We start from the raw sequence: 27,167 nt of genomic DNA, 5'->3' as shown, positions 1-27,167 counted from the left end.
AGTAAATAACAATAGATAAGAGTTAAAAATTTCAAAATAGAAATTTATTGAAAGTAAACAAGTATAGGCCTACCTATACTTTAGGTAAAGCTTTTATAGTGTAACCGAGAAACGCAATCATTGTCTCCTGCAATAGCGACAAATATCTCCATCGGTCACGTAAACTTCATAACATAGCTTATCCAATCCAGGCGGATTAATTTGGCATGATTCGCCCTGGCACAACGTTAGGCTCTCGACTACTTTTGAAAAAAATCTTTAATGCATATTGTTACTCAGTTCTTAGTACAAAATCAAGGTATGGTAAGCGGCTACCAATAAGCAATAAGCACAGAGTAAGATTATTGTATTTTCATTTGCAAAGTTAATATAGACACATAGCAATCATTAATTGTTTATCTAGGCTCAATTACATTTTCTTAATATATTTTACAGCTCTTTCAAGAATCAAAATACCCAGGCCTAGACCTATTTATTTAGGAGGGCCTATATAAACTGGGTAACAAACAATGAGGTTATAATAGCAGCAAAGTCACTATCATCATTCTAGTTCATAAGATTTAGATTGCTTAAAGCATACAACCCAAAATAAATAAATATATGGGAAACAAAAAACATTGAAACCTGAATAGCCAACAATATAAGACAAAGATACAGAAAATGCAATGACATAACTTGAAACCAAGCAGGCCTACATAGTGATAAAACATTAATGCAAACAACATTGCTTGTGGTTTTGTCAATTAAAAGATCAAATATCCATAAAAAAAGGGTTAACTTACAAAATAAAACTGTAGATTATTTACATGTTTAATATGAAACTATAAACAGTTTTATGGCACTAGGCAATGGCCGCGGCAAATCGAATCTTCAAGCCAAAGTACAAGTAAGAAGTTAAATTTAACAGCCATTATAAATCTATTATTTTCACGATAAAATAGGTTTGGGATCTCATAATAATTACCCTAGTAATAAAAAAAGAAGTTGTAAAGGAATAAAAGTGATACAACTTTTATGAGCTATAACTGAGTCAACAGTTCTTGGAAGTACTTGACTTGACACTTGATTGTCGTGATAAAATATTAATGGGTTTGAAATTGCTAATGGGATTTTTATTGCATAATAACTATAGTAATAAATTATGAAAATGTAAACAAACATCTGATAAACCTTTTATGTGCTCCTAACCAACTAGCGATCAATAAAATTATGGCCCAATAAAAATTTAAGGACATAGTCTGGCATTTAAGGACAATTCCCGTACATTTCATGGCCAATAAAAAATTAAGTACAATTCCCGGTTTTCCCGGTTGGTAGACACCCTGAAACTTTACTCAACTATAACACGTAAATCATACAAATACGTAAACTTTTTTAATTGATAAGTTAAAACTATCAGATCTAAATGTAGGTTTCTTTGGGCTTGTAAAAAATTATATTTTGATATTTGCTATATAAATTGATTGAGGTTTTTAAGGTACATGTAGGAGGGTGTGTAGTATTTTTAAAATTTGTTAAAAACAATTTTGTTTTTTCCTATTTATGAACCAAAACGCTGACTTTGAGCACCAATTACATGAAATCCAAAACAAATTATTTTTTTTTAAGATTTCATCTTCCTCTAAGAATACAATAAACAGGGTTCAGTGTAAAAAATACCCCCGCCACAGTAAACTTTCCAACCAAGCAAACTTCCATTTGTCTCAATTGACTTTCAATTAAATCTATTTAAAAAAACATTAGGTGTAATGAGTATCTGGGTTTGCTGCTACAAGGAAATTAATAAAGTTTGTTTTTTGGTAAAACTTAAGGATAGTATACAATAAATCAATTTGCCAAGTTTGATCAAAATATATCCATAAACAAGCAAACTACAACATTTTACAATATTCTCCATAACAATAACATAGAAATTTTAAATTTACAGTTTTTTTTTTAATTTTCTTCGTTACCAATGATTGTACAAAAACACTTTGATATACTAAGTTATTTTTTTTTTTAAGCTCTTTAAAAGGTCTAGAGACAGGTGCGGCTCCAGAAACATTTTTAGTGGCCGTGAAATGCTGACTCTTTCATTTTCTTAATAGTAGAATTTGAGAACACCTAACCAAATGAAATGAATGAACAAATAATGAATGAATGTATGAAACATCATATTGCAGCTATTTGTGATGGATCCTTCAGATGTGGTGCGCTCATGAGGTCCTCCAATGTGAATAATTAATGAATGTCTCTTCATATTGCCACTAAATCAAAAGGATTTTCCACATAGTACACATAAGGTCTCTACTTGGTGTGAACCAATGTATGTTGCTTCATGCCTATTTTGCTTTTAAAGGATTTTCCACATGTAGTACACTTATGAGGTCGCTTTCCCATGTGAACAAATGTATGAACTTTCACTTCATACTTGGTTTTGAAGGATTTTCCACAAATAGTGCACTTATGAGGTCGCTCTCCTGAGTGAATCATTGTATGAATCTTGATACTGTCCTTGGTTTTGAAGGATTTTCCACATGAGGCGTCGAGAGGCCAAGGGAGATATGTGACTTTTAAAAAAATATTGTCATGGTAACGGGTTTTGTTAAAAAAGGGTGGAATTTCAACAAATAATTCACTTATATCCCTTGGCCTCCAAACTAAACACCTAAGAGCTGGAAGCCAAGGGGTATAAGTGAATTTATTTTTATTTTTTTTTATTTTTTATGACTATGAAAAAAATACAATGACATTTTTTAAAAAGTCACATATCTCCCTTGGCCTCTCGACGCCTCACATATATTACACTTGTGAGGTTGCTCTCCAGTGTGAACTAATGTATGAATCTTCATGTTGCTGCTGGTTTGGAAGGATTTTCCACATACAGTGCACTTATGAGGACGCTCTCCCATGTGAATTATTGTATGAATCTTCATATAGTCCTTGGTTTTGAAGGATTTTCCACATATAGTGCACTTATAAGGTCGCTCTCCCATGTGAACCAATGTATGAGCCTTCATTTCCCTCTTGGTTTTGAAGGATTTTCCACATGTAATGCACTTATAAGGTCGCTCTTCTGTGTGAACCAATGTATGTTTCTTCATATCGCTGCTGGTTTGGAAAGATTTTCCACATATAGTGCACTTATGAGGTCGCTCTCCTGTGTGAATCATTGTATGAATCTTGATACTGTCCTTGGTTTTGAAGGATTTTCCACATATATTACACTTGTGAGGTTGCTCTCCAGTGTGAACTAATGTATGAATCTTCATGTTGCTGCTGGTTTGGAAGGATTTTCCACATATAGTGCACTTATGAGGTCGCTCTCCCATATGAATAATTGTATGATTCTTCATAGTGGCCTTGGTTTTGAAGTATTTTCCACATGTAGTGCACTTATAAGGACACTTCCCAGAATGTGTCAACAAATGACATTTGAATAAATGAATAAATGAATAAATGAATAAATGAATAAATGAATTTATTTCCATTGAGAACAAACTTATTACATGCATTTACAGTATTGGAAATTGACTGGCCGCTTTTCAAGTAGTGCGGTCAGTTAGAACAAATAAATACAATAAATTATAATATATTTTGAGTCTAGCATCATGCATTAAAAATACTCTCATGCCGCCATTTGGGTATCTGCTAAATACATATATTATTAAGCCTACACTTGGTGTAGCTTAATAAATGTTTTATCACAAGTCAAACATCTAAAGGGACGCTCGCCCGTGTGTAAGTATATATGACACTTCATTGTTGATAAACTTGAAAACATTTTTCTACATATTGGACACTTAATGAGAGGCTTTTTATTGATATTATATATTTTTTTTAGTTTTTTTTTATTTCTGATTTCTAATAGACAAGCTAGTAACTATTTGGAATCAATCGGTTGGCTTTGCATTTCTATTTAAATATTTGTCTTTTTTTTTGGATTTGTTAATATTATTGCATCAGCCATATTAGAATTATGTATAATTTAAATTTTAAGTTTTAAATAGTGAACTTACTTTCATTGTGTAGTACCGTTAGTATAGGCAGTAAAAACTCTGTCTTTTTAGCTGTTATTTATGTATTTAAATAGCAGATTGTCAATTATCTTTCTTGCGACGTGAATATGAGTTCCTTTTCCTCTACAAATTGATTGCCTATTCTGAAAAAGACCATTTTTATTAAATATATACATAGATTGTAAACATTTAGGTAGGCTAGTTTTCTAAAATTTAATTTCAAAATCATTTTTCTGGTTCAACACAGTCTTTTATGTCACCTTCAGGTTGGGGAAACAACCATTGCTCCAACATGGTTCGAACGGAAATGCAACATCAGTTACACTTTGGTCTTTGACACCGCACAAAAAAATGGCGGAGGAGTTCAACCGACAAAGATTCATGTAGCGTATTAATTATTTAGATTTGTTTTGATTTGATTTTTATTTTTTTATCATTTTTCTACATGGTAAAAATGGTGTATGCAATCTGATTGACGTCACCATATGACGGGAATAGCACACCTATGTATTAAGTCTGTATATATATATATATATATATATATAAAAAATAAAATGTTTTTAGGGTACTGTGGTATTTTGATTTACTTAATAATATATATATATCTTTATTTATATATATATACTAGCTGTAACCCGCGGGCTTTGCCCCGTTTAACTTCTTAATTTTCAAGATTATCTCGTTTGCATGGCTCAATCACGTCCTGGTTGAAGTTTGTTCGCTACGCTCACTCACCTTTAGGTTGGAGCTCGTTCGCTACGCTCACTCACCTTTAGGTTGGAGCTCGTTCGCTACGCTCACTCACCTTTAGGTTGGAGCTCGTTCGCTGCGCTCACTTGCCTTCAGGATAGCTCGTTCGCTACGCTAACTCGCCTCCAGGTTGAAGTTCGTTCACTACGCTCACTCACCTTTTGGTTGCAAATTAGCTGTTGTCATAAATGTAAAAGAAATAATAGTGCTGCACCCTGTTGGTAATTTTTGTGACTTTAATGCTATTGAACATCACAGAACAGAACCAACTTGTTTAATTGAAACAGCTGTTAAGGTTCAATAATTCCATTTCTCATAAGGTTAACATGGGAAACTCCAGAGCCACTGGGGCGGAGCCCGAAAGGATTTTTGAAATAAGAATATGCCTATATGTTAATCGGGAATGTGAGCTATCATCATGCCAAATTTCAGCCCAATCCGACCAGTATTTTTCGCGTTCACTTGTCACAAACATACATCCATACATCCATACATCCATCCATCCAAACTTTCTCATTTATAATATTAGTAGGATATATATAGGCTATATATATAAAAAATTTGAACGAATGGTGTTTTTGGCCTCTGGGGACATCAAAATGAAAAAGTAAATCGGTCCCGGGCCTACGGTAATAGCTACTTCATAGGGAAATTCGCTAAAAATCATATTTAAACGCACAGCCAGGAAACCAATAAACGCCAATAACCAGGAAGTGACAAATAATGAATTAATGTAAATGTATGAAACATCATATTGCAGCTATTTGGGATGGATCTTCCAGATGTGGTGCGCTCATTCATGAGGTCATAAGTATATATGACACTTCATTGTTGATAGAGTTGGAAACATTTTTCTATATATTGGACACTTAATGAGAGGCATTTCAGTGATATTCAACATTTTTAAGTTTTTTTTTATTTCTGATTTCTTACAGACAAGCTAGTAACTAATTAGAATTAGTCGGTTGGCTCTGCATTTCTATTTAAATATATGTCTTTTTTTTGTAGGACTTGTTAAATGTTGAACAGTTATTATATACTAGCTGAGTACCCGTCCTTCGTCCGGGGTAGATGTATGTTTAAATGGTGCTTTTTGAAATCTGAAATTAAAAACATTGTAAAATAAGTAAACTCAAGGGAGGTGAAAAAGTTTTAATATGAACATGTTAAAATAAAATATATATTTACAATACAGACTTATAAACAATGTTTACAGCTTTCCTATCTTTTGTGAAAATATACAGGTTTTTTCCACTAGAAACACGTGAGCAAGCAACGTATAATTGCCCATGGGAGAAACATTGTGTTTCCAAATAGAGGCCTGCAACCTGTAGAGTCTGTCCTTGTGCTTTATTTATCGTCATTGAAAAAGCAACCTTTAAGGGGAACTGAAGGCGCTTAAAATTGAAGGGTAGGTTTGCTGTTGTAATGGGAATCCTTGGAATGAGTACTTCTTCCCCCTTTGCAGAACCAGTTAAAATCTTAGCTTCTATGACATTTTCTTTTAATGATGTAATTAAAAGCCTAGTACCGTTACACAACCTAGGTGGCTCTAAATTCCTAAGTAGTATTACTGGGATTCCTAATTGCAATTCAAGCTTGTGCGGGGGAATACCAGGCAGTTCCAAGGTGTTAAGAAACTCAACAGGGTAGTGTAGTGCTTGCTCCTCTTCTGTAATTGAATCAATGGACAAATAAGATTTAACTTCACCATGAATAATGTTCATAATTTTGCTGTTTATTTTGTTCACATCGTCATTTTTGGGGGCTAAAATTGCTCTGCAGGATAACCATTCAGGATCATAGTGGTTGTTTTGTAAGTCAGGAAACACACTTGCTATAAGCTCTTCCGCAGAAGCAACCATGTGACCAAAGTTTTCTGGGAAGGAAATCATCTTATGTTGGTCAGTTTTCATTCTACCTTCACCAATCTTGAGCAAATCACCTGAAAATTGTCTGGCATCACAGTCGTTATGGAGACTTACCCTCATATTTTGAACCAAGTGATACTGCTCAATATGACTCCATAGGACAGACTTTTTCAAACAGGAATTGATTTCATCTGCTGGAGTTCCACGTTGGATAACTGGTAGGGTTTGTCTAAAGTCCCCTGACAACAAAACAACTAAGCCCCCCATTAAATCTTGACTATTTCTGATGTCTTGAAGTGTTGCATTCAATGCTTCAAATGCTCGTTTGTGAGACATTGTACATTCATCCCACACCAGTAATGTACAACGTCGGAGGACTTCAGCTCGATCAGAGGTTTTGCTGATATTGCATTGTGTCTTGCACTATATGAATGTGTATATGCACACAAAAGAAATGGCCGAACACTTCAACACATTCTTCTCAAATATAGCAGAAAATACCCTTGACCAAAACAGAGCAATCGTTATAGACCCTGAAACAGTGCTGAGTGGAAAGGAACCAGTCTGCCCAATACACCTTACCCTAACTTCAACATCCTATAAAGAAGTTAAAACGATAATAAACTCCCTAAAAGCCAAAACATCAAGTGGAATAGATGAGTTTTCCTCTAAGATGATAAAGCACTGCTCTCAAGAACTCATCTCTCCTCTGGTTTATCTTATAAATAAATCATTTAAAGAAGGCAAATTCCCATCCGCCATAAAAGTCAGTAAAATATACCCCAAACATAAAAAAGGACCAACTGAAAATGCTCAAAACTACAGGCCCATTTCTCTCATCTCCAGTTTCTCTAAAATCATAGAAAAAATTGCTCTGGCTAGATTAATGGCACATCTTAATCTTAACAAACTCTTAACTGACAACCAACATGGCTTTCGGAAGAATAAATCTACATCCTCAGCTATAACAGCACTAATTGAGTACGTCCTAGACCAGATAGAAAACGAACAATACATTTCCGCTATCTTCCTTGATTACAGTAAGGCTTTTGACTGCCTGGGCCACGACCTGATAGGCAAGAAACTTGAAAGACTCGGTATAAGAAACTCTGCGCTAGAATGGTTCAAAAGCTACCTAACGGGACGTTCACAAGTTGTGGAACTGAAAAACTCATCAAAAGAAGTCACAGAAAGTTTCAAATCTTCAAAAAGCAAGCTGACAAGAGGAGTTCCACAAGGCTCTGTATTAGGCCCGATTCTATTCATCTTATTGACTAATGACTTCCCCAAACAAATTGAGAGTGAAAATGCTGTTGCAATCATGTATGCAGATGACACAACCATTTTGATCAAGGACAACACAGCCCAAAGCCTTTACCTTAATTCAAAATCGATCTTAAATAAAGCTATCCTCTACTCAAAGAACAATGACTTAGCAATAAACCCCACAAAAACTACAACTCTGAATTTCAGTAAGAAAAAAGACATAGTCCCTCAATTAGAGGATGTAACAATAGAAAACTACACAAAATTTCTCGGTGTTATCCTTGATAACAAACTGACATGGAAAGAGCACATCAACCACCTAAGCAAAAAAATCAGTACTGGAATACATGTCGTCAGAAGGATAAACTACATAGGCGGACTCTCTGTGGCCAAAACAGCTTACTTCGCACTGGTAGAGTCGCATCTTAGATATGGCTTGACAGTGTGGGGAGGAACTTCAACAAAAAATATGAATCGAATTCTTGTCCTTCAAAAGAAAGCCATAAGAGCCCTCGCCAACCTTGTACCACCACAGACTTGCAGACTAGCATTCGTAAACCTAGGAATCCTCACAGTGGTGTCTCTCTACATACTTGAAACCATTAAGTATGTGAATGAAATAAACCCCCCAAGAAACCAAGACCTGCACCACTACAACACCCGTCATGGCTCCAAATTTGCACTACCAGTTCACCGAACAACTCTTTGGGAGAAAAAACCTTCCTACACCGGCTGCAAGCTGAGGAACCATCTACCTGACTACCTGAGAGACCTGACTGGCAACAAGCTACACCAGGAGCTGAAGAAGTGGCTAATTGCAAGACCCTTCTACTCAATAAAGGAATTTTATGAAAATTAACATGTACAATTCACTATTGTATTGACACTATTGTAATTCTTGACGAATTAACAATAAAGAATATTGTATTGTATTGTATTGTATTGTGTGGTTTCAGCAGTTGCTAGGTTAAGTGGTAGTTTCAATGCAGAATGTGCAGTTCTTCCACCAGGTAGAAGTGTTGAAGCAATGCCAGAGGATGCAATCGCAAGAGCAATGTGATTTTCTTTTCTCAGCTTAGCCAATATGAGAGTTATAAGAAAAGTTTTACCTGTTCCACCTGGAGCGTCTAGGAAGATAATTCCTCCTTTTCTACTCTCAATCCTCTCTAAAATTGTATCATAAACCACTTGTTGCTCGGGTAGAAGTTTTGGTAACATCTCTTGTACTTGGAGCTGCATATCGTCGATGTTATATGCCATTTCTTTTAGAAGTTCAGGGTTGATTCCATTCAATAAGTTTGGAGCGGGTAAACCAAACAAACTTAAATCTTTCCCACTCATAGACTTCACCAGTTCTTGGATATTCGTTAGGGCCTCATTGTAAACTATGTCATTGTACTGAAGGTCAGGGACGACTTCCCTGTGTCGATGTAAGATATCATCAGACAAATCATTTCTGAATGATTCCCACAAAGTTATAGGGCTTGACAACTCACACGTACTTATCAATATTGCAAATAGATGGCGTACACGAGAAGCTGAGCGAGTCAGAACAGCTTCTTCCATCGTTGACTCCCAATGGTTGTCATTCTCAAGCAGACCAAGGGCCTGACAGGCTTCTCTGTATGTGCCACAAATTTGGTTATTTACTGTCCTTAGTTGCTGAAAAGATGTAGGGCCTCTTACTTTATGAAGAAGCAAACGAAGACAATAGCACTCAAAGTTTGCCGGATGAACAGTATATACACGACCTAATGCATCTGAGTATTTAACATCTGCATAACCATGGACAGGTGTTCCTTGAATTCGGCGCCTGAATACTTTCTCGGTTGCGTTGAAAGTGAAATAGTGTGGAACTTCATGATACAAAAGTGTTTTTGCAAAATCATCATTTTGGCATAGATCAAAGAATGCAGTCAACGTGGTTGGTGGTGGGTTTTGCAATCTTTCATTCATGTTTTCCTCATTAAAGTATACCCGCTGACCATTTTCTAGGTGTACTGATAGATGAGTCACAGTTGGTTTCCTCTCATGCACTGGGAATCCAAATATGCGCCAAGCAGCCTCATTACTACTTAAGTAACGTCCGGTTTGATAAATAGTCACTTCATCCTTTAGATTGTCTAATTGTGCGCCTTTCACCAAATTGAATGCAGCTTGGTCACTTCCCTTGTGTATGTATTTACAAACGTACTTTATGGCCTTAACTGAGCTGCAGTATTCTACATTGATGTGCGCATTGAAGATCTTAATCAAAGTTGGGCAATATGGGACAATCCAGCGGTTGTCTATCTCCACAGCAACATTTCCAGCAGCTTTCATATTAATATGACCCGTGAATCCACCATCATGTGGACTCCGTCTACGGTACATAGGATAACCATCATCATTTGTTTGGGTGTTTTCAATCAGGGGCCTTGGGTAGTGTTTCGTACATTTGCCGTCTTTCATGCATGGAGACCGTTGGTTGTAAGCACCACAAGGTCCGTGTACCATATGTTTCAGTACATACTCATGAAGAACCGGATCAGAGGTACGTTCTGGGATTTCAGAACTAATGACACTGTCAATCTGATTAGGACGGATTTTTTCACATAACCAAAGGAGGTAATGGATGTGAGGTAATCCACGTTTCTGCCACTCTACAGTGTAGATAAAGCATCTGACAGAGCCAAAAACTTCCCCTTTGTTGATCACTGCGACAAAAATCTTTATTTTTTGATGAAACACACGTGAAACAATGTCATGTCTGTCTGTTGCTTTCTGCCCTGGAAGCAAGGATTCCAATATTTCGGGCCATTTTGGATTGCATGTTAAAGTTATAAATAAGTCCGGGCGACCGTAGTTTTTAACATAGGTCAAAGCGTCTTGTGCCCTTTCACTTAAATACCTCGGAGATCCTACAAAACTTGAAGGAAGGATAACAGATTGGCCAATATCATTAGCACTCAGTGTCGCATCATTGTTCAAAGCATCTCTCAAATGCACGTAGCTCTCAGCCCTAAGTTTTTTTTTATTGAGCTTAATGTACATTAGGCGTTCAGTTTCTATTTTGGCGTACATGTCAACTATGAACTGGTTTAGGAGCTGTCTATACCTCAAGATAGTATTAAAATCGTCTTCGCGTACCATTAACATGTACGCATAGAAATCCATTGACGAAACCTTCTTGTTTGTAGGGAGATTAGTATTTGGATCCATCATGGGGATACCAAAATGATACCCCTCTTGTCCTTTTGAGAAAATTAGTGGGTATTGTAGTGCATCGTAGAAGCGGTGAGTTTCAGACACTCGGAGAAGATTGCCATCACGTTTCCTTAATACAATGTCTCGGCTCTCAAACTCATTTCCAGCAATGACAATCGCCACTTCATCTGCAGTAGGAGCATTGTACCGGCGTTCATGTTCACCAGGTGGACGGCGGTCAGCACGAATTACAACTTTGTAGTTATCTGTTGGAAGAAGTTCCATAGCAGTTTTAAAAGAACGTACTAATTGATTTTCTTCATGAAACATTTGCTGTATATCTTCGACCGTTGTACGACAAACACCAGGTATGTTGTTGCAACGTGTGTCTGTTTCAATGTCCTGATCCCCAATAAAATATATTTGTAGAAAGCTATGGGGCTTTCCTGAAGGAGGAAGAAGGCTACCAATGCGGTGATAAACTTGTCCCTGAACAGTAAAAGTAGTATGAAAATGAGGAACAATAGTCTGAACAGATGCTCCAAAAGATGTCATTTGGAAACACATATTATATTTTCTAATATTTTGTAAGAAATCTTTTGATTCCCTTGTTTCTCCCTTGAGCAAAGTGAGAAGGGGTTCAGGTGGCTCTTCCAAATGAGTAACTTTGACTTTGCCACTTGAGCAACACATTCCAACAGATTCTCCTGGCCACTTGGCTGCTCTGCAATGCCTACATATACTATTAATATGTCCAATTGAAAGAAGATTGTGGTTTTTGTAATCAATTGTTGGGTCATAATTAAATGCTATGTGTTTAAATGAATCCCACTTTCTTGTCATAAATTGTTGCCTGTCATTTCTTCGAGCGAGTAGGTTGGCTTCATGCTGTTCATTAGTTTGAGTTAAACGCTGTGCAGCGTGTCTTACTGAATCCTCTTCTCTACGTAGCAGACGCTGTTGAGGAGTTTCTTGGGACCGTAGGTAAGCAATCCTGTTAGCATTGGTTTGTAATCGAGCCTGACGACGTTCTGAAGTTTCAGAAAATCGTTGTAGTGCTGTAGTTTCTGCGTTTTTTTGCAGACGGACTTGTCTCTCTTGAAAGGACTCCCTTTCTCGCAAAGATGCCATTGCCCTTGCCTTAGCAGGACGACTGGAGAGGTTGCTCTTTTTTCTTTTAGGCATTTTAATATCCGAAAGTCCCACATGTATGTTAAAAAAGATTAAATTCCAATAAATCAAAAAAAACTTTATATAAAACTTAATATATCAAAAACTTTTAACTTTCTAATTACATTTAAAAAACATTTTCAAAAAATAAACAAATAAAAATCTCAAATCCTTTACTTACTTTTAAATTATAAAATAAAACATAGACAAACAATAATTTACAACATCTGGTTAATATTATGGTATAGCATTTAATTTGAATGAAATGAAACAGGTGATCTTGCTTCTAAAAAGCATTGCTCACTCAGCATTGAATATAAAAAAAAAACTTATTATATACTATGTGAACAAACAAAAACATTAATACTCTTACTACTAAAACAAAACAAACAAAAACATACTATTTAGCTATTAAATAATAGGACTATTTAGTATTTAGTCCTACTATTTATAGCTCCTAATATTTATGCACCAAAGGCAAAGGCATATATACAACTTTTTTATTGTTGTTTTTAATTTGAAATATTTGTATATCAGCTTAGAATTAGTAAATTTAATGTCATTCAAACAATGTTATTGCAAGGGTAGGTTAAGTTAAGAGGAACTTGGTTGAAATTATACATGTAATGACCTTGAAACGCTCGTAAAAAGATATTCATTATTAGAATAGAATGTAAAATCTACAGGAAGTGTAAAAAGTTATAATATAGAGTAGCAGCTACCTCTGGATTAGAAAACATCATAACTCTATGGGTAGTAATATGAAAATATGATTTAAAAATTTGGGAAAAGGCTAATGGTGTGAAAAATATTTCTCTCAAAATGGCAAAAATATACAATTAATTATCTCCTTGAGAAAAATGTTTCAATTTTTAAGGTGTGTGCCCTACTCTAAACACATGTTAATTGTTCAAAAATGTTAAAATGATTCAAGTAAATGTGAACTTTATAATTTCACTATTTTTACACCAAACTCTTTCAATACAATTATTCACATAAGCAAAATTTTAAATAATTAATTAGGGTTAGATACAGCATCAGATATACAATCTCACTAATTTCATAAAATAAATAATCAATGAACCATCAAATATAAGAATAAATAAACATGATTGTAGAGAATATTATATGCCTCCTATTTATAAACCAGCTGTGGCATTGTGAATTAATGTGGTTTGACAGTTCAGCTTGTTTACATTTGGGTGGCATAGCAAATTGTAAACATTGTGTTTGTTCTCATGGCAGCCATGGAGACCAATCAATATCTACTTTTAAAATCCTCAACTCAGAACTTTTAAAGCCAAAGGGGCAAAGCCCACGGTCAGTATCGAAGTGTGAATAGTCCTATTATGGTCCTTGGTATGGTAGCTATATTTCTGTAAAATTTAAGCCCAGTCAGTTCAGTAGTTTATGCGCCTATTAGTAATACACATACAGACACCACAAGATTTTTATATAATAGTATAGAATAGAATAGTATAGAATAGATATAGATATGTATCAATAACATTTCATCAACTCAAAATGTTCAAATAGTATTTGTATTAATTATCAAACAACCAGTGTTGGGGAAGCTACTTTTAAAATGTAGCTAGCTACAATTACTGCTACATTTCCAAAAAAGTAGCTTAGCTACAGCTACAGCTACAGTTCCGAAAAAGTAGCTAGCTACAACTACAGCTACAATGAAATGTAGCTACAGCTACAATTTTAGCTACTTTCCCAAAGACGTTACTTTTTATTCCACGCACATTAAGTAAATGTAAAATTAATTGCAACAACATTTTTATTGAACAAACATTTAAACAAGAAATGTCAGTATTGTATCTAACATTACTTGGAAAACAAATTATTCCTAGATTTTATTTAATTTGTTGACATTATAAACCTAACATTACAACAACAGCATCAAATAGTTGGGTGTCCCATCATATTTAGTACTTATTTTTAAATATTGCATTATTTTTAAGCATCTTATATGTAAATTTCATTAAGTTCAAAGGACATACAACCAAACTAGGCCTATATTTTAAAAGCTCATTTTATTTCTTTTATATAGATTCATTTATAGATGTCTTATATCAACAATTAAGACCACTTAAACTGTAAAACGATTATTTAAAAATACTTTTTTGTGTTACAGAGCCTAGCCTATAGAAATTGGAGTTTAAAAACGTTTAATTTTAATGTTAAAAACTACATTGCTATAACTTTTAACCATAGTGATAAGTTACTATGAATAACACTTTTCAATGTCAAGAAATCGTCCTTTATTTTCATTATGCATAGGGCAAATTGTGCTTCAACCTAATTGGTACAGAAAACAGTATTCAGCAACTTATCCTGAAATTGGCTTTTAATTTAAACATGTTGAAATTTGTAAAGTAAAAATAACATGTAGGCCTACTTGGCTATGTAACAAGTTGGCTATAGTAGCTTTGTTCTTGCAAGGACTAAACAGATATATTCCTAATAATTGAACTTGGTATTCGTCTTAAACCATAGCATAGCCTAGGAATCGTCCAATACAAGAGCTGTTAGCAGGAGCAAACTATGCTAGTTTTTAAATGTAAGTTTCATGTTATGTGGAGATTTTTTCGTTACAATTATCATGTAGTCTAGGCATATCTTAAATCTCATCAGGTAATTTCCTCTTTGTTAATTTAGTAAACCTTTGAAAAATCTTTGTAATCTAACCAAGGAAGGGCTTGTGACGATGAACCACAATCAACAGCTGAAGCAAAGGTTGATAGACCAGCTTTCTCATTATTTTAAGGTTTAGAGTTGGTTTCCATTAAAACCCTAGTTAAAACACTATTGATATAACAAAGAAACTATAAATTGATTACTAATTTCCCTGTCAATCACTTGCAAGCATTCAATAGCTTGTCTTGTCACTGGTACCGGCAACGTTTAAACGTCGTCTGCATCTAGCGATTTTATTTTATCTGACAGTAATCATAGAGTAGTAAATTAAGGAAATGAGAGCTAAAAATGTGGATAACACTCATTTAATGGCCTCCATGTCTACACAACGTTGTAATAGGGAATGAAACGGCTGCAACCAGCTGTATGAAGCCAAGAAAGTAGGCTTAATTGTTTTGAAAATCTCAGTTTGAAAGATGTTGTTTCACGTAAGGTTGAGGTTATGGTAAAAATCACTATCTCAAACCATGTTAATGTAGCGAAAAAAGTAGCTAAAATTCCGCTACAACTACTTTAAAAATGTAGCTAGCTACAGCTAAAGCTACAAAATCTTAAAAGTAGCGTCGCTACAACTAACGCTACAAAAAAAGTAGCGCGCTACTGTAGCGTCGCTACTTGTAGCGCGCTACTTCCCAACACTGCAAACAACATAGCCTATTCGAGGCAATTTGCTTTTAGCGAATTTCCCTATAGGGAAGTAGCTATTACCGTAGGTCTCATGGTAAGACTTAGGCCCGGGACAGATTTACTTTTTCATTTTGATGTCCCCAGAGGCCACAAACACCATTTGTTCAAATTTTTATATATGTATATATATATATATATATATATATATATAGATATATATATATATAGATTTATATATATATATATGTGTCCGTGAACACGATAACTTGAGTAATTTTTATCCGATTTTGATGAAATTTGGTTTGAAGGTGTAAGGCGGGATAAACTTGAATGAGTTCGCGATCCAGCATGATCGGACCATGGGAACAGGGTTTTATGGGAGGTTTTATGGGGTAAAAATTGGGTTTTCTCACTTTTGACCCTCAAAACACAAAATGTCCCAATTTTTCTCTAAACCTTCTTAAAGAGCTTAAAAAAACAAACAATTCAGTATATCAAAGTGTTTTTGTACGGTTATTGGTTACGGAGAAAACTAAAAAAATTGTAAATTTAAAATTCCCATGTTATTCTTATGGAGAATATTGTAAAATGTTGTAGTTTGCTTGTTTATGGATATATTTTGATCAAACTTGGCAAATTTATTTATTTTATAGTAAGCTATCAATATTTTACTAAAAACACACTTTATTAGTTTCCTCGTAGCAGCAAACCTAGGTACTCGTTAAACCTAATGTTATTTAAATAGATCAATTGAAAATCAATTCAGCCAAATGGAAATTCGCTTAGACGGCAGGCTTGCTGCGGCGGGGGTATTTTGTCTTGACTTTGATGTTCCATCAAGTTAAATTAGCCTATTTAAGAAAACTTTGTTTCAAAAACTATATTTCATGTAGTTTTCAAATAAAATTGCATCAGCCATATAAAAGTTATGCATAAATTGAATTTTAAGTTTTACATAGTGAACTTACTTCGGACGCGTTGCAGAAAGTCAACAGTCCCGGAAGGTCAAATAATTTATACCTGTGCCGCTAGGTCAAAAACTACAATGTTTGCAGTTTCTGTAGATCAAAAATCCCAGTAAGTCAAATAGTACAGTCCGAGCTAAAAACGTGGTCTATGTTAAAGCAATTGACTTATTGGGAATTTGACCTAATGCAACAGCAGCTTTAATATAACGAAATAAGATAAAATATAAGTTCAGTTTCGCTGAGTCAACAGTGCCGGAAGGTCAAAAGTATAATCTGTTAAAAACAACGATAGTCCTCTCGACGCATGACTTCAATAATTTCGTGTTTTGGTGTACTTAAAGTTGTGCTAAAATTTTTAAAATTGGCACAGAGCTTCTTGGTTAGTACTACTCGATGACTGTTTTGTTGGAACTTTAAACTATTTACCGATCTAATTAATAAAAATTTATATGTATGGTGAAATAGTTTTAAATCGTGATTTCTAACATGAAAAAGTTAGCATGCGAGATTTTTTTTGTTTTTGGGTTAGAGATGTTTCGTCTGTGGCAAAGTTGTAGCCAAAAGTGTGATGCGTAAAATATATTTTTTTAATTTTTTTACAATCAGTGGTTTAATAGATAACTTGGGTTGAAGAGGACGGCAAATTTAGCATTTCGCAACGCATGGAAAGAACTACATCGTACGATGCGACTGCTGAGTGGACTTTTAATTTACAGTTCTAAGAACAAGAAAAAGATGAATATACAGATCACCAGTACATTCATATTATTTATAAAACATCTTTCTGTATTACCAGCTTACATTTTTCACTTATAAGAATACATCATAAACAGGGTGTTAAAAATAAGCGGGGAGATACTTTACCTAGTAATTCCTCGGGTCAAAATAAACAGAAAATCACGGATAACATTTTTTCCGAAATCGTTTCGTTAACCAGATATCCACCATTTTGTATTTTTTACATACAAATATTTATCTTTGCACTTTTCCAACCGATGTTTATGAAACTTGGTATGTATGTTAAGGTAGGAGAGACCCATGTTATAAAAAAGATTCATCTCGATTCACCCTAAAATTTCAAAATTTAACACTTAACTACAATATAATATACTTTACTACACCACAATATTTACGTATCACCATAAATCTATAACAAAATAAAACGTTAACATTTTTAAAATCCAAAGTAAATCAATATAATCTTTCTTTTTTGAAAAATATATTTAAAAAAAGGCGATGGTAAAATAACGACAGGCGAGTTTCGATCTGGGTCACTGGGTGTTTCAGGTTTGAATCTAGGAGGATTTAACATTAATTAGGTAACATTAATGTTTAATCCTCCTAGGTTTGAACTGATTGAGAGGAATACATTAAACCGAAGGGGGGAGGTAGCAACAAGTGCACTAGTATTTACTAGTGTCCAATTACAATTTGATGGATTTAACCAAAACCTTTTCTATTTCACTTATTTTCAGCTGTTAAATTTCAAACGATACGTTTTAGCGACATCATTAACGTTATTATCATCATCGTCGTTTGAGTTTGGGTTTGCGGCTATGTATTTTTATGAATAAAACCTTTAATTTGATACCAATCTTGACCTCTGCTGCTATTAATTGACTGTATGCACTATTAATTAACAGCTGTGTCTAAGGATTATGTCGGCCTTAGTCACAAACAGGACAACAAGATCGCTCCACTCATCCCACACTCATCTCCATTCATACTTGGCTTAAAATGCATAAATTTGTATGGTCGCCATTTCAAAGCAACATGGCTACATTATCAATGACAAACGTGGAAAACCTTATACGAGTGTGAGTAAGTCTGAAAACAGAGTAAGTCCGGAAACAACTCTAAAAAAACAATAAGCAATAAATTGCAAGAACCGTTGCTTATATCATTGGGTATACACGTATGTACTGACGTGTATACTCAATGCTTATATCGAACGAATGTACATCGTGAGAATTTCCATTAGTTGTTCCATTTAGTTGTGTGTCCATTAGTATTTTAGTGAAAACAACCTCATTTTAATGGGATAAATACTTTAAATAAAAGTCTAGAGGTTTCCACTAAATATTATTGTTTAATTTATCATACTTTTACAAGTAATTAACAATTAATTGTTTAGAGCAAATAAAAATGAACCACTTTGGTTGAAAAGCCTAAAAGAATGTCCTTTTGTTTATTTTTCTCTTCATAGTAACCAAAATTCAATAAGACTATTTAAAACATCTGTCAGCTGATAAATCTGTCAGCCACTACAGGAGCCCCCTACGAAGACTGGAAGTCCATGGAGTTTTTGGAGGGTTCAGAAAAGTCACAAAAAAAAATAACAAATAACAAAAAAAAAATAACACAGGACAAAGGCAATTTCCATCAAACTGAAATTGGATTCTTGAATGTCACTTTTCTTCCAGACTTTGTCGTATACGACTTTTGAAAATCCACATCGTTTGAAGTCTGAGATACAGTTGAGGGCTTAACTTCATCATTCTGAAGGACATAGGCCGGTTTAACTCTGTCAAGACTAACTTTAACATTAGAACCATTCACTTTTATTGTGATAGTTTTACTGTCTTTCTTGATCACTGGATGAGGTCCGGTGTATGGATGTTGTAAAGATTTTCTCGCAGCATCCACTCTCAGAAAAACGTGTGAACATGTGTCCAAATCACGAAAAATGAAGCTTCGGTTAATGCCGTGTCTCTTGATGTTTGTTGGTTTCATTGATGAAATCTTGAGTCGTAATCGAGACACAAAATTAGTCGGATCCTCTAAGGGTGCTAGCTGGGTTGTTGGCATAAAATACTCGCCAGGGAGGCGTAAAACCTCTCCAAAAACCATTTCAGCAGACGAGGTGTTCAGATCCACACGGAAAGCATTTCTTATTCCAAGAAGCACTGTGGGTAAGGATTCGACCCACGTGGAGGCGGAGTGGCACATGATGGCCGCCTTGAGTTGTCTGTGGAAACGTTCCACCATGCCATTTGCGCACGGGTGGTAACTTGTTGTCCTTAATCTTGAAAATCCACACAATTTTCCCAACTCAGCAAAGAGTGCAGATTCAAATTGTTTACCCTGGTCTGTTGTTATTCGCAAGGGAACACCGTACCTTGATATCCAACAATTGAAAAGAGCTGACGAGACTTCTTCGGCAGAGATGCCTTGCAAGGGGTGTGCTTCCGGCCATCTGGTGAACCTATCTACTACTGTAAGACAGTAACGAAGATTTCCAACTTGGGGTAATGGGCCGATTATATCCACATGAATATGTTCAAATCTACAATTTGGCAAAGGGAAATCGTTGATAGGTGTTTGAACATGACGAGTAATTTTTGAACGTTGACACTCTCGACAGGACAAGGTCCACTCTTTACAATCACGATTTATTGAAGGCCAAACATATCTTGAAGTTAACATTTTATTCATGGATTTTATCCCAGGGTGACTTAAGTTATGGATTGAATTAAACGCTTCTCTTCGTAAACATTTGGGGATATACAATCGTTCTCTACCGTTCTTTGTATCGCAGTAGACAAAAACATCAGAGCCAGGAACTGGAACTGGTTGAAGACAAAGTGAAGTACTGTTTTCGAGAATAGACTTAAGTTCCTCATCCAAGTTGGGATTGAGAATCTGCCAAGAGATGCAGATCAATTTTACTAGTCTTGTTGGCAGAAATAGATTCTATCCTAGAAAAACTGTCCGCTACTATGTTTGAAGCACCAGAAACATGTTGAATGTCAGTCGTGAACTGTGAGATAAATGAGAGATGGTTAGTTTGAACAGGAGGTAGTTTGTCCTTCTTTTGTTGAAAAACGTAAGTGATGGGCTTGTGATCAGTATAGACAGTACAGGAGTTAGCTTCTAATATATGTCTGAAATGTTTAACAGACGAATAGATGGCAAACAATTCCCTATAATAAGCGGGCCAACTGGCTTGCTTAGGTGTTAGTTTTTGGGAAAAGAAGGACAGAGGTTCCCATATTCCATCTTGATTCAATTGTTGTAGTACTGATCCTACTGCAGTATTCGATGCATCACAAAAAAGTGCTAATTTACCATTAGTGTTGGGGTGACAAAGTAATGTAGCTTCGGCTAAATGATCCTTACATTTACTGAATTTTTCAGTCAATACATCAGTCCAAGGGACTTTCTGATTCCCTTTTAATGACGAAAGGACAGTGTGGAGAGGGGCTTGAAATTCTGCAGCGTGAGGAATAAACCTGCGGTAAAAGTTCAACATTCCCAAAAATCGCCTAAGACCTTTGGCAGTTTGTGGCAAAGGATAATTCTGAAGGGCGTCAATGCGATCAGGCACAGGCCTGGTTCCGTCAGCGGTTACTTGATATCCCAAAAAAACTACTGAGTCAGTGTTAAATACAGATTTCTTCACATTTATAAGGACGCCATATTTGACTAACCTCTTGAACAGAATACGAAGGTGTTCTTCGTGCTCGACAGGATCTTTTGAGAAAACAAGGATATCGTCAATGTAGGGGAAACAAAAACTTAGTCCTTCTACGACTTCATCAATAAACCTTTGAAAAGTTTGACCAGCATTCCTCAACCCAAAAGACATGAACGGGAACTCAAAGAGACCGAATGGGGTCGTTATTGCAGTCTTGGGCACGTCTTCTTTATTAACTGGGATTTGCGTGTATGCCTTTACAAGATCTATCACAGTGAAAACTTTACTACCGTGTAAACAGTTTGAGAAATCATGGATATGTCGAACAGGGTAAGAATCTGGAATGGTGCGGGCATTCAATGCTCGGTAATCGCCACATGGTCGCCACTCATCATTCTTTTTAGGTACCATATGAAGTGGTGATGACCATGGGCTTTTGGAACGACAAGCAGTTCCATTTGCTACCATGGATTCAAACTCTAATTTGGCAATTTTATATTTATCCGGAGCTAACCTTCTTGGTCTTGATGAGACTGGTGGGCCAGGAGTCGTATTTATGTAATGTACTGTGTTATGAGGAATAAATCTTGGTACTCCTAAAGGTTTTGTGATTTCTGGAAATTCCAATAACAGTGGATAGTTTGATGGGTCGGAAGTAATTAATTTAATACTAAATTGCTGAGTATTCATGAACTGACATTTACTTTTTAATTGTGTAATGTTGTCAATTAAGAAACCGTTACTACAATCAGGTAATAAAGAATAGTGAGCTAGGAAGTCAGAACCAATAATTGGAGTGCTTACTTTAGCTATTATGAAATTCCAGACTAGAGTTCTTTGTAGACCAATATTTAAGTTGAGACATAAACTACCATAAGTGGGTATTTCAGAGTTATTTGCAGCTCTGAGTTCTATCCCAGATGGTTTTAAGGGTCTTTTGACTAAATTTATTGGTATACAACTCACGTCTGAACCTGTGTCTATCAGAAACTTATAGCCAGAATTGTTATCAATTACTTGTAACCTGTTGCTGTGGTTGCTGTCAACTCCGGGTGATTCATGAGTTTGGCGTCTAGGCACATGACAACTAGTCGACACCGCATCTAGTTGCCTAGTTCGTTTTTTTGTAGAAGGGTAAGAGCAAGGAGTCACGCATTTGGTGGCACGTGATCCATAACGGTTATGATACCAGCAGTAGATGTCATTGTGGGGTGAGTTACTATGCTGTTTACTGGACTGGCTTTGACTTTGTGATCTGAACTTACTATTTTTATATGTCATCAAGTCATCTGAGAGACAGTTAACTTACTCCTCCAGCATTGAAAGTTTCTCCAAAATTGCCTCAAAACCTCCTCCTTGATTGAGATTGTTGTGACTATGTGGGGTCTGAGAAAAGGTATTCGTTGGCTTACCTCGGTTTGACAAAATAGCGTCACAGCTTATTGCAGGTGAACTCAAAGGTTGAACCTCCTGAATCTTGTCCGCTGTAACTGCCAATGATTCGGTACTGACCCCAGCGCCTAACTGGGTTTGCAGGATGCCTTGAATATGCACAGGAAGTCGTTGCATCCAGATGATCCTCAGCAAGTCATCTTGTACGCTGCTGCCGGCTAACGATTTCAGTCTTCTGAGAAAGTGGGATGGTGTATCTGTCCCAAGTTCTTCTTCTACGAGTAACTGCTTAATCCTCTTATGTTCTGATACTGATAATCTTCTTTTCAGTTCTTCTTTCAGGCTCGTGTAAGGGTTTTCCAGATTTGGGTTTGAGAGTAAATCCTCTATTTCGGAAGCAGTCATCTCATCTAAGTGTGTCACAACGTGTGTGAAACGAAGGCTCTCATCGAAAATGTTCCATAAAGAGAAAATCGCCTCAATCTGTATGAACCAAAGTGCTGGTTTCTCACGCCAAAAATTGGGAAATTTTAATTGTGGAGATTGCATTGAAGTTGTGTTGTCAGACGGTCTTGGATTTACTGAATTGTTTCTTTCTTGAGTTTTCTGATTCATTGGATTAACCAAAAAATCTTCTTCTGAATCACCATTTTGTCTTGAATATTCAGAGTCAACTCCAATGACATCATTAAGCTGTTTTCTGAGATCTTGGTTTTGCTCTTCCATCAGTTTTAGTCTAGCCAATACTTCTTCATTGATTTCCATTATGTGTTCTTGATGTGTTCAATTCGGGGTCACCAATTTTAGTGAAAACAACCTCATTTTAATGGGATAAATACTTTAAATAAAAGTCTAGAGGTTTCCACTAAATATTATTGTTTAATTTATCATACTTTTACAAGTAATTAACAATTAATTGTTTAGAGCAAATAAAAATGAACCACTTTGGTTGAAAAGCCTAAAAGAATGTCCTTTTGTTTATTTTTCTCTTCATAGTAACCAAAATTCAATAAGACTATTTAAAACATCTGTCAGCTGATAAATCTGTCAGCCACTACAGTATAATAGTTTAGTTGACTCTATTAAAGTCAGCGGAAATTGTGACTGTTATTACCCTTGAAATAATGTTTGTGTAGTACTTTGCAATCCTACCAATGCTTATAGAATCATACGATTACAATTTTCTGGTTAGAATATGTCGCATAGAGTGGTGACTACTGTATCTTTTTGGTTTGCTTGTAAAACAGGATCAACAGAGATTTCCCATCGACTTAAACAATACGATACTCTCAAATTGTTCATTGCAATAACAAACTATCACGCAGTTTGATGAATAATTGTGTGTAAACCACATACAGTACACCTGTATTCTATCTATTTTTCCTTTTATTTTTCCAAGACTTTATAGAAAATCACGCATTACGTGATCCGTGAAGAAAGGCTGTATCCCATGTGTTTTATAGGTAAATAAGTAAAGAAGAACACTGCTTCAGGTCAGAGCATTCAGTTATCATCAGCAATTGTAATTCCCGAATCAGTAACTGAATCAATAGTCAATTATGTTAGGGTTTATTGATTATTTATAATGCACTTTACATGCTCCATTTGATAGTTTATAATAATTTACTCGGAATCTATAAGACACCTTTGGCTTGTATTAAATATTGGGTTGGGCCGTTTAGTATTTTGAATACAATAGGGGTACTCGTCAAACAGTTAAATAGTATTATTTCTATGAATTTAATAGGTAACTTTAATAGGTAAAGATTAAGTGGAATTTCTAACAATACTTCACCGTAATCAGCAGCAAACATACATAAGGAATTCCAGTTATTACAACAGACGCTCCGACAGCCCGTCAACATAAGACCTGCAGACGGGTCAACGAATATGCTGAAAAAATAACGAGATAAGTGAGTGTAAAGTGACTATTTATATCCGGTCGTCATACGCTACGAGACATTCCGTCAGTGAATGGGAGGCCCACACAAGGGTGAAGATCGATAACGCGCTGCATTTGGAATGGAATAATTTGCACAGGTCCTCGAAAAGTACTAAATTCTCGAGTCCCGAAAAAGTCAAGTGCCCAGAATGTCTTATACACATACGGAAATTCAAGTCCTCAAAATATTGCAATAGTGTATTTTCGTATAAATTCTTGAGACCCGAAAAAGTCAAGTCCCCAAAATGTCTTATACACTTACATATATATGAATTTGAACGGATGGTGTTTTTGGCCTCTAGGGACTCAAAACGAAAAATTACATGGGTCCCGGGTCCAGGTGTTGCCATGAGTACTACGGTTATAGCTTATTCCCTATATGCGAAATTCGCTAAAAACCTAATAATTCTATAGAATAACTAGCTGTACCCGCTGGCTTTGCCCCGTTTAACTAATTAATTTTCAAGATTCGCATGGCTTAATCACGTCCTGGTTGAAGTTCGTTCGCTACGCTCACTCACCTTTAGGTTGGAGCTCGTTCGCTGAGCTCACTTGCCTTGGGGTTAACTCGCCTCCAGGTTGAAGTTCGTTCGAAACGCTCATTCAGCTTTTAATTGCAAATTAGCTGTTGTCATAAATTGTTTAATTGACACAGCTGTTAAGATTCATTAATTCCTTTTAAATATGAAAAATCATAAGGTTAACATGGAAAACTCCAGAGCCACTGGGGCAAAGCTCGAATGCCCTATCAGTTACTCAGTTTTTCTATTTAATGCCCAAAGAATCGGTGTATCGAATTTCAGCCTCCTAGGTAAATGGGAAGTGGGAGAATTAGTGATGATGAGTGAGTGAGAGTGAGTGTGTCAGTGAGGGCTTTGCCTTTTATAAGTATACATAGCACATTCAACCAGCTGTTAGTTAAAACAAATTATATTGGACTAAAACAAATCGATGATTAGAAAGAATACCTTAAAAAATAATTTGAACATCCTACTACTGTATTTTACTATGCATATTTAATTAATCTGCCATCCTCGTACCGAAGAATCAAATGTATCAATGGTCAGCATTACACATAGTATAAATAAGCCAACCATAAGTATGTATTTGAATTTTCTTCCAAATGCTGAATTTGTGTCACAAATGCTGAATGTTATAGCTGTTATGTTAAGCAAATTATATTGTACTGAAAGCTAGCTAGAAGCATTGACTTATTGGAGAAGGTTAGCATCGGCTGCTAGACTTTTTAAAAACTAAAACTTAATTTATAAAAAACTGGGACACTATAATTTTAAATTATAGCTTTGAAATTCCCTAGTTCTCAAAATTGTCTTTCTTTCAACACAAAACTAATGAAAATCCATCGTCTGGTTGATTCAGAATCGTGAAAAAACCCCATTTACGTTTTAATAATGTATATGATAGTTTGGACAGGTTTCAACCCTTCCGAGGCGTAATACATTTACACAGTTTATATGTAGACTACATTATAACTCATAAAATAGTTCTACAATTCAATGGATCTCCTTTTACAAACGTATATAATAACCAGAAATTTTCAGATCGTCCTTGCGGGTATTTTATGCCACAAATTTTGACGAAAGGCTATACCTATTTACAGTGTTGACCAAACAGTTGGCAAGAAGCATTAATAGATAAGCTATGTACCAAATATGATAATTTTAGCTCTATTCTAATTATGACAAAACACGAAGTAACTAAAAGCGAGTTTAGTTGGTGTAGTAAGCGTTGCAGGAGGTCTACTTTACACTGAATCGACGTTCACTTTTATTGCTTTTGATCTTCCGGCACTATTGACTCAGCGAAACTGAACTTGTATTTTACCGTATTTCGTTATATTAAAACTGCTGTTGCATTAGGTCAAATTCCCAATAAGTCAATTGCTTTAACATAGACCACGTTTTTAGCTCGGACTGTATTATTTGACTTACTGGGACTTTTGATCTACAGACACTGCAAACATTGTAGTTTTTGACCTAGCGGCACAGGTATAAATTATTTGATCTTCCGGGACTGTTGACTTCCAGCAACATTCCCCTTACTTCCATTGTGTAGTACTTTTAGTATAGTAAAAGCTTTTTACCTACCGTTTAATGTACTTAAATATCAGATTATGTCAATTATCTTTCTTGCGACATGAATATAAGTTCCTTTTCCTCTTCAATTTGACTGCCTATTCTGAAAAAGACCATTTTTATTACATATATACATAGATTGCAACCTTCAGGTAGGCTAGTTTTTTAAACTTAATTTCAAAAGCTTTTATTTAAAAATATTACAAAAGTTTATACTAGATCCTTAGGAGAGAGCCTAGCAATTCTCAGCACAGAGGCCAATCAAACCATCTGCGAGTCTGTCATTAAAAGAACTTGGGACATCGTAGTGCCGAGGTGGAGCCCCGTCCTGGTTCAACAGTCTTTCATGTCACCTTCAGGTTGGGGAATTAACCATTTCTCCATCATGACTGGAGTGCAACATCAGTTACACTTTGTTCTTTGACACCTCACAAACGACATTCAGTTTGGCCAAATCCCTTATTTTTGCATACATACATGCCAAGCCTCAGATGCCTAAATCCACACATTAACTTGTTAACCATTCCCATTAAGTGAAAGATTGCTTCACTATTGAATGTCGGATAACCAGAAAAATGTTCATCTTCTATCTCAATATTGCTATCTAATGTACTAACCTTCGTTTGTAGCCCTGTCTGGCCCTATTAATTACAATAATCAATGTCAATACAATAAATAGGGCCAGGCAGTGCTACAAATGACCCAACCGTCCCAACAGTGGCATCGTCCTGGATGGATTTAAACGTATATTTTCACGGATGAGAATTTATCAGAACAC

At 35.6% G+C, this 27,167-nt stretch overlaps 1 protein-coding gene across 1 annotated transcript in view; it reads right to left on the bottom strand.

Moving 5' to 3' along the window:
* LOC128992975 (zinc finger protein 708-like) overlaps nt 1-27,167 on the bottom strand; it is a 51,772-nt gene that overhangs the window by 20,321 nt on the left and 4,284 nt on the right. The window contains exons 2-3 of the mRNA XM_054416723.1: nt 26,402-26,492; nt 3,999-4,141 (exon numbers count right to left, since the gene is read on the bottom strand). The gene's annotated coding sequence lies outside the window, so the exon portion shown is untranslated. The remainder of the gene's footprint in view (nt 1-3,998; nt 4,142-26,401; nt 26,493-27,167) is intronic.

This window comes from Macrosteles quadrilineatus, unplaced genomic scaffold, assembly GCF_028750875.1.
Source record: "Macrosteles quadrilineatus isolate MER2022 unplaced genomic scaffold, UCM_ALF_1.0 Scaffold_4__1_contigs__length_99947679, whole genome shotgun sequence".
Lineage (NCBI taxonomy): Eukaryota > Metazoa > Arthropoda > Insecta > Hemiptera > Cicadellidae > Macrosteles > Macrosteles quadrilineatus.
This window is presented reverse-complemented; position numbering and strand designations above follow the sequence as displayed.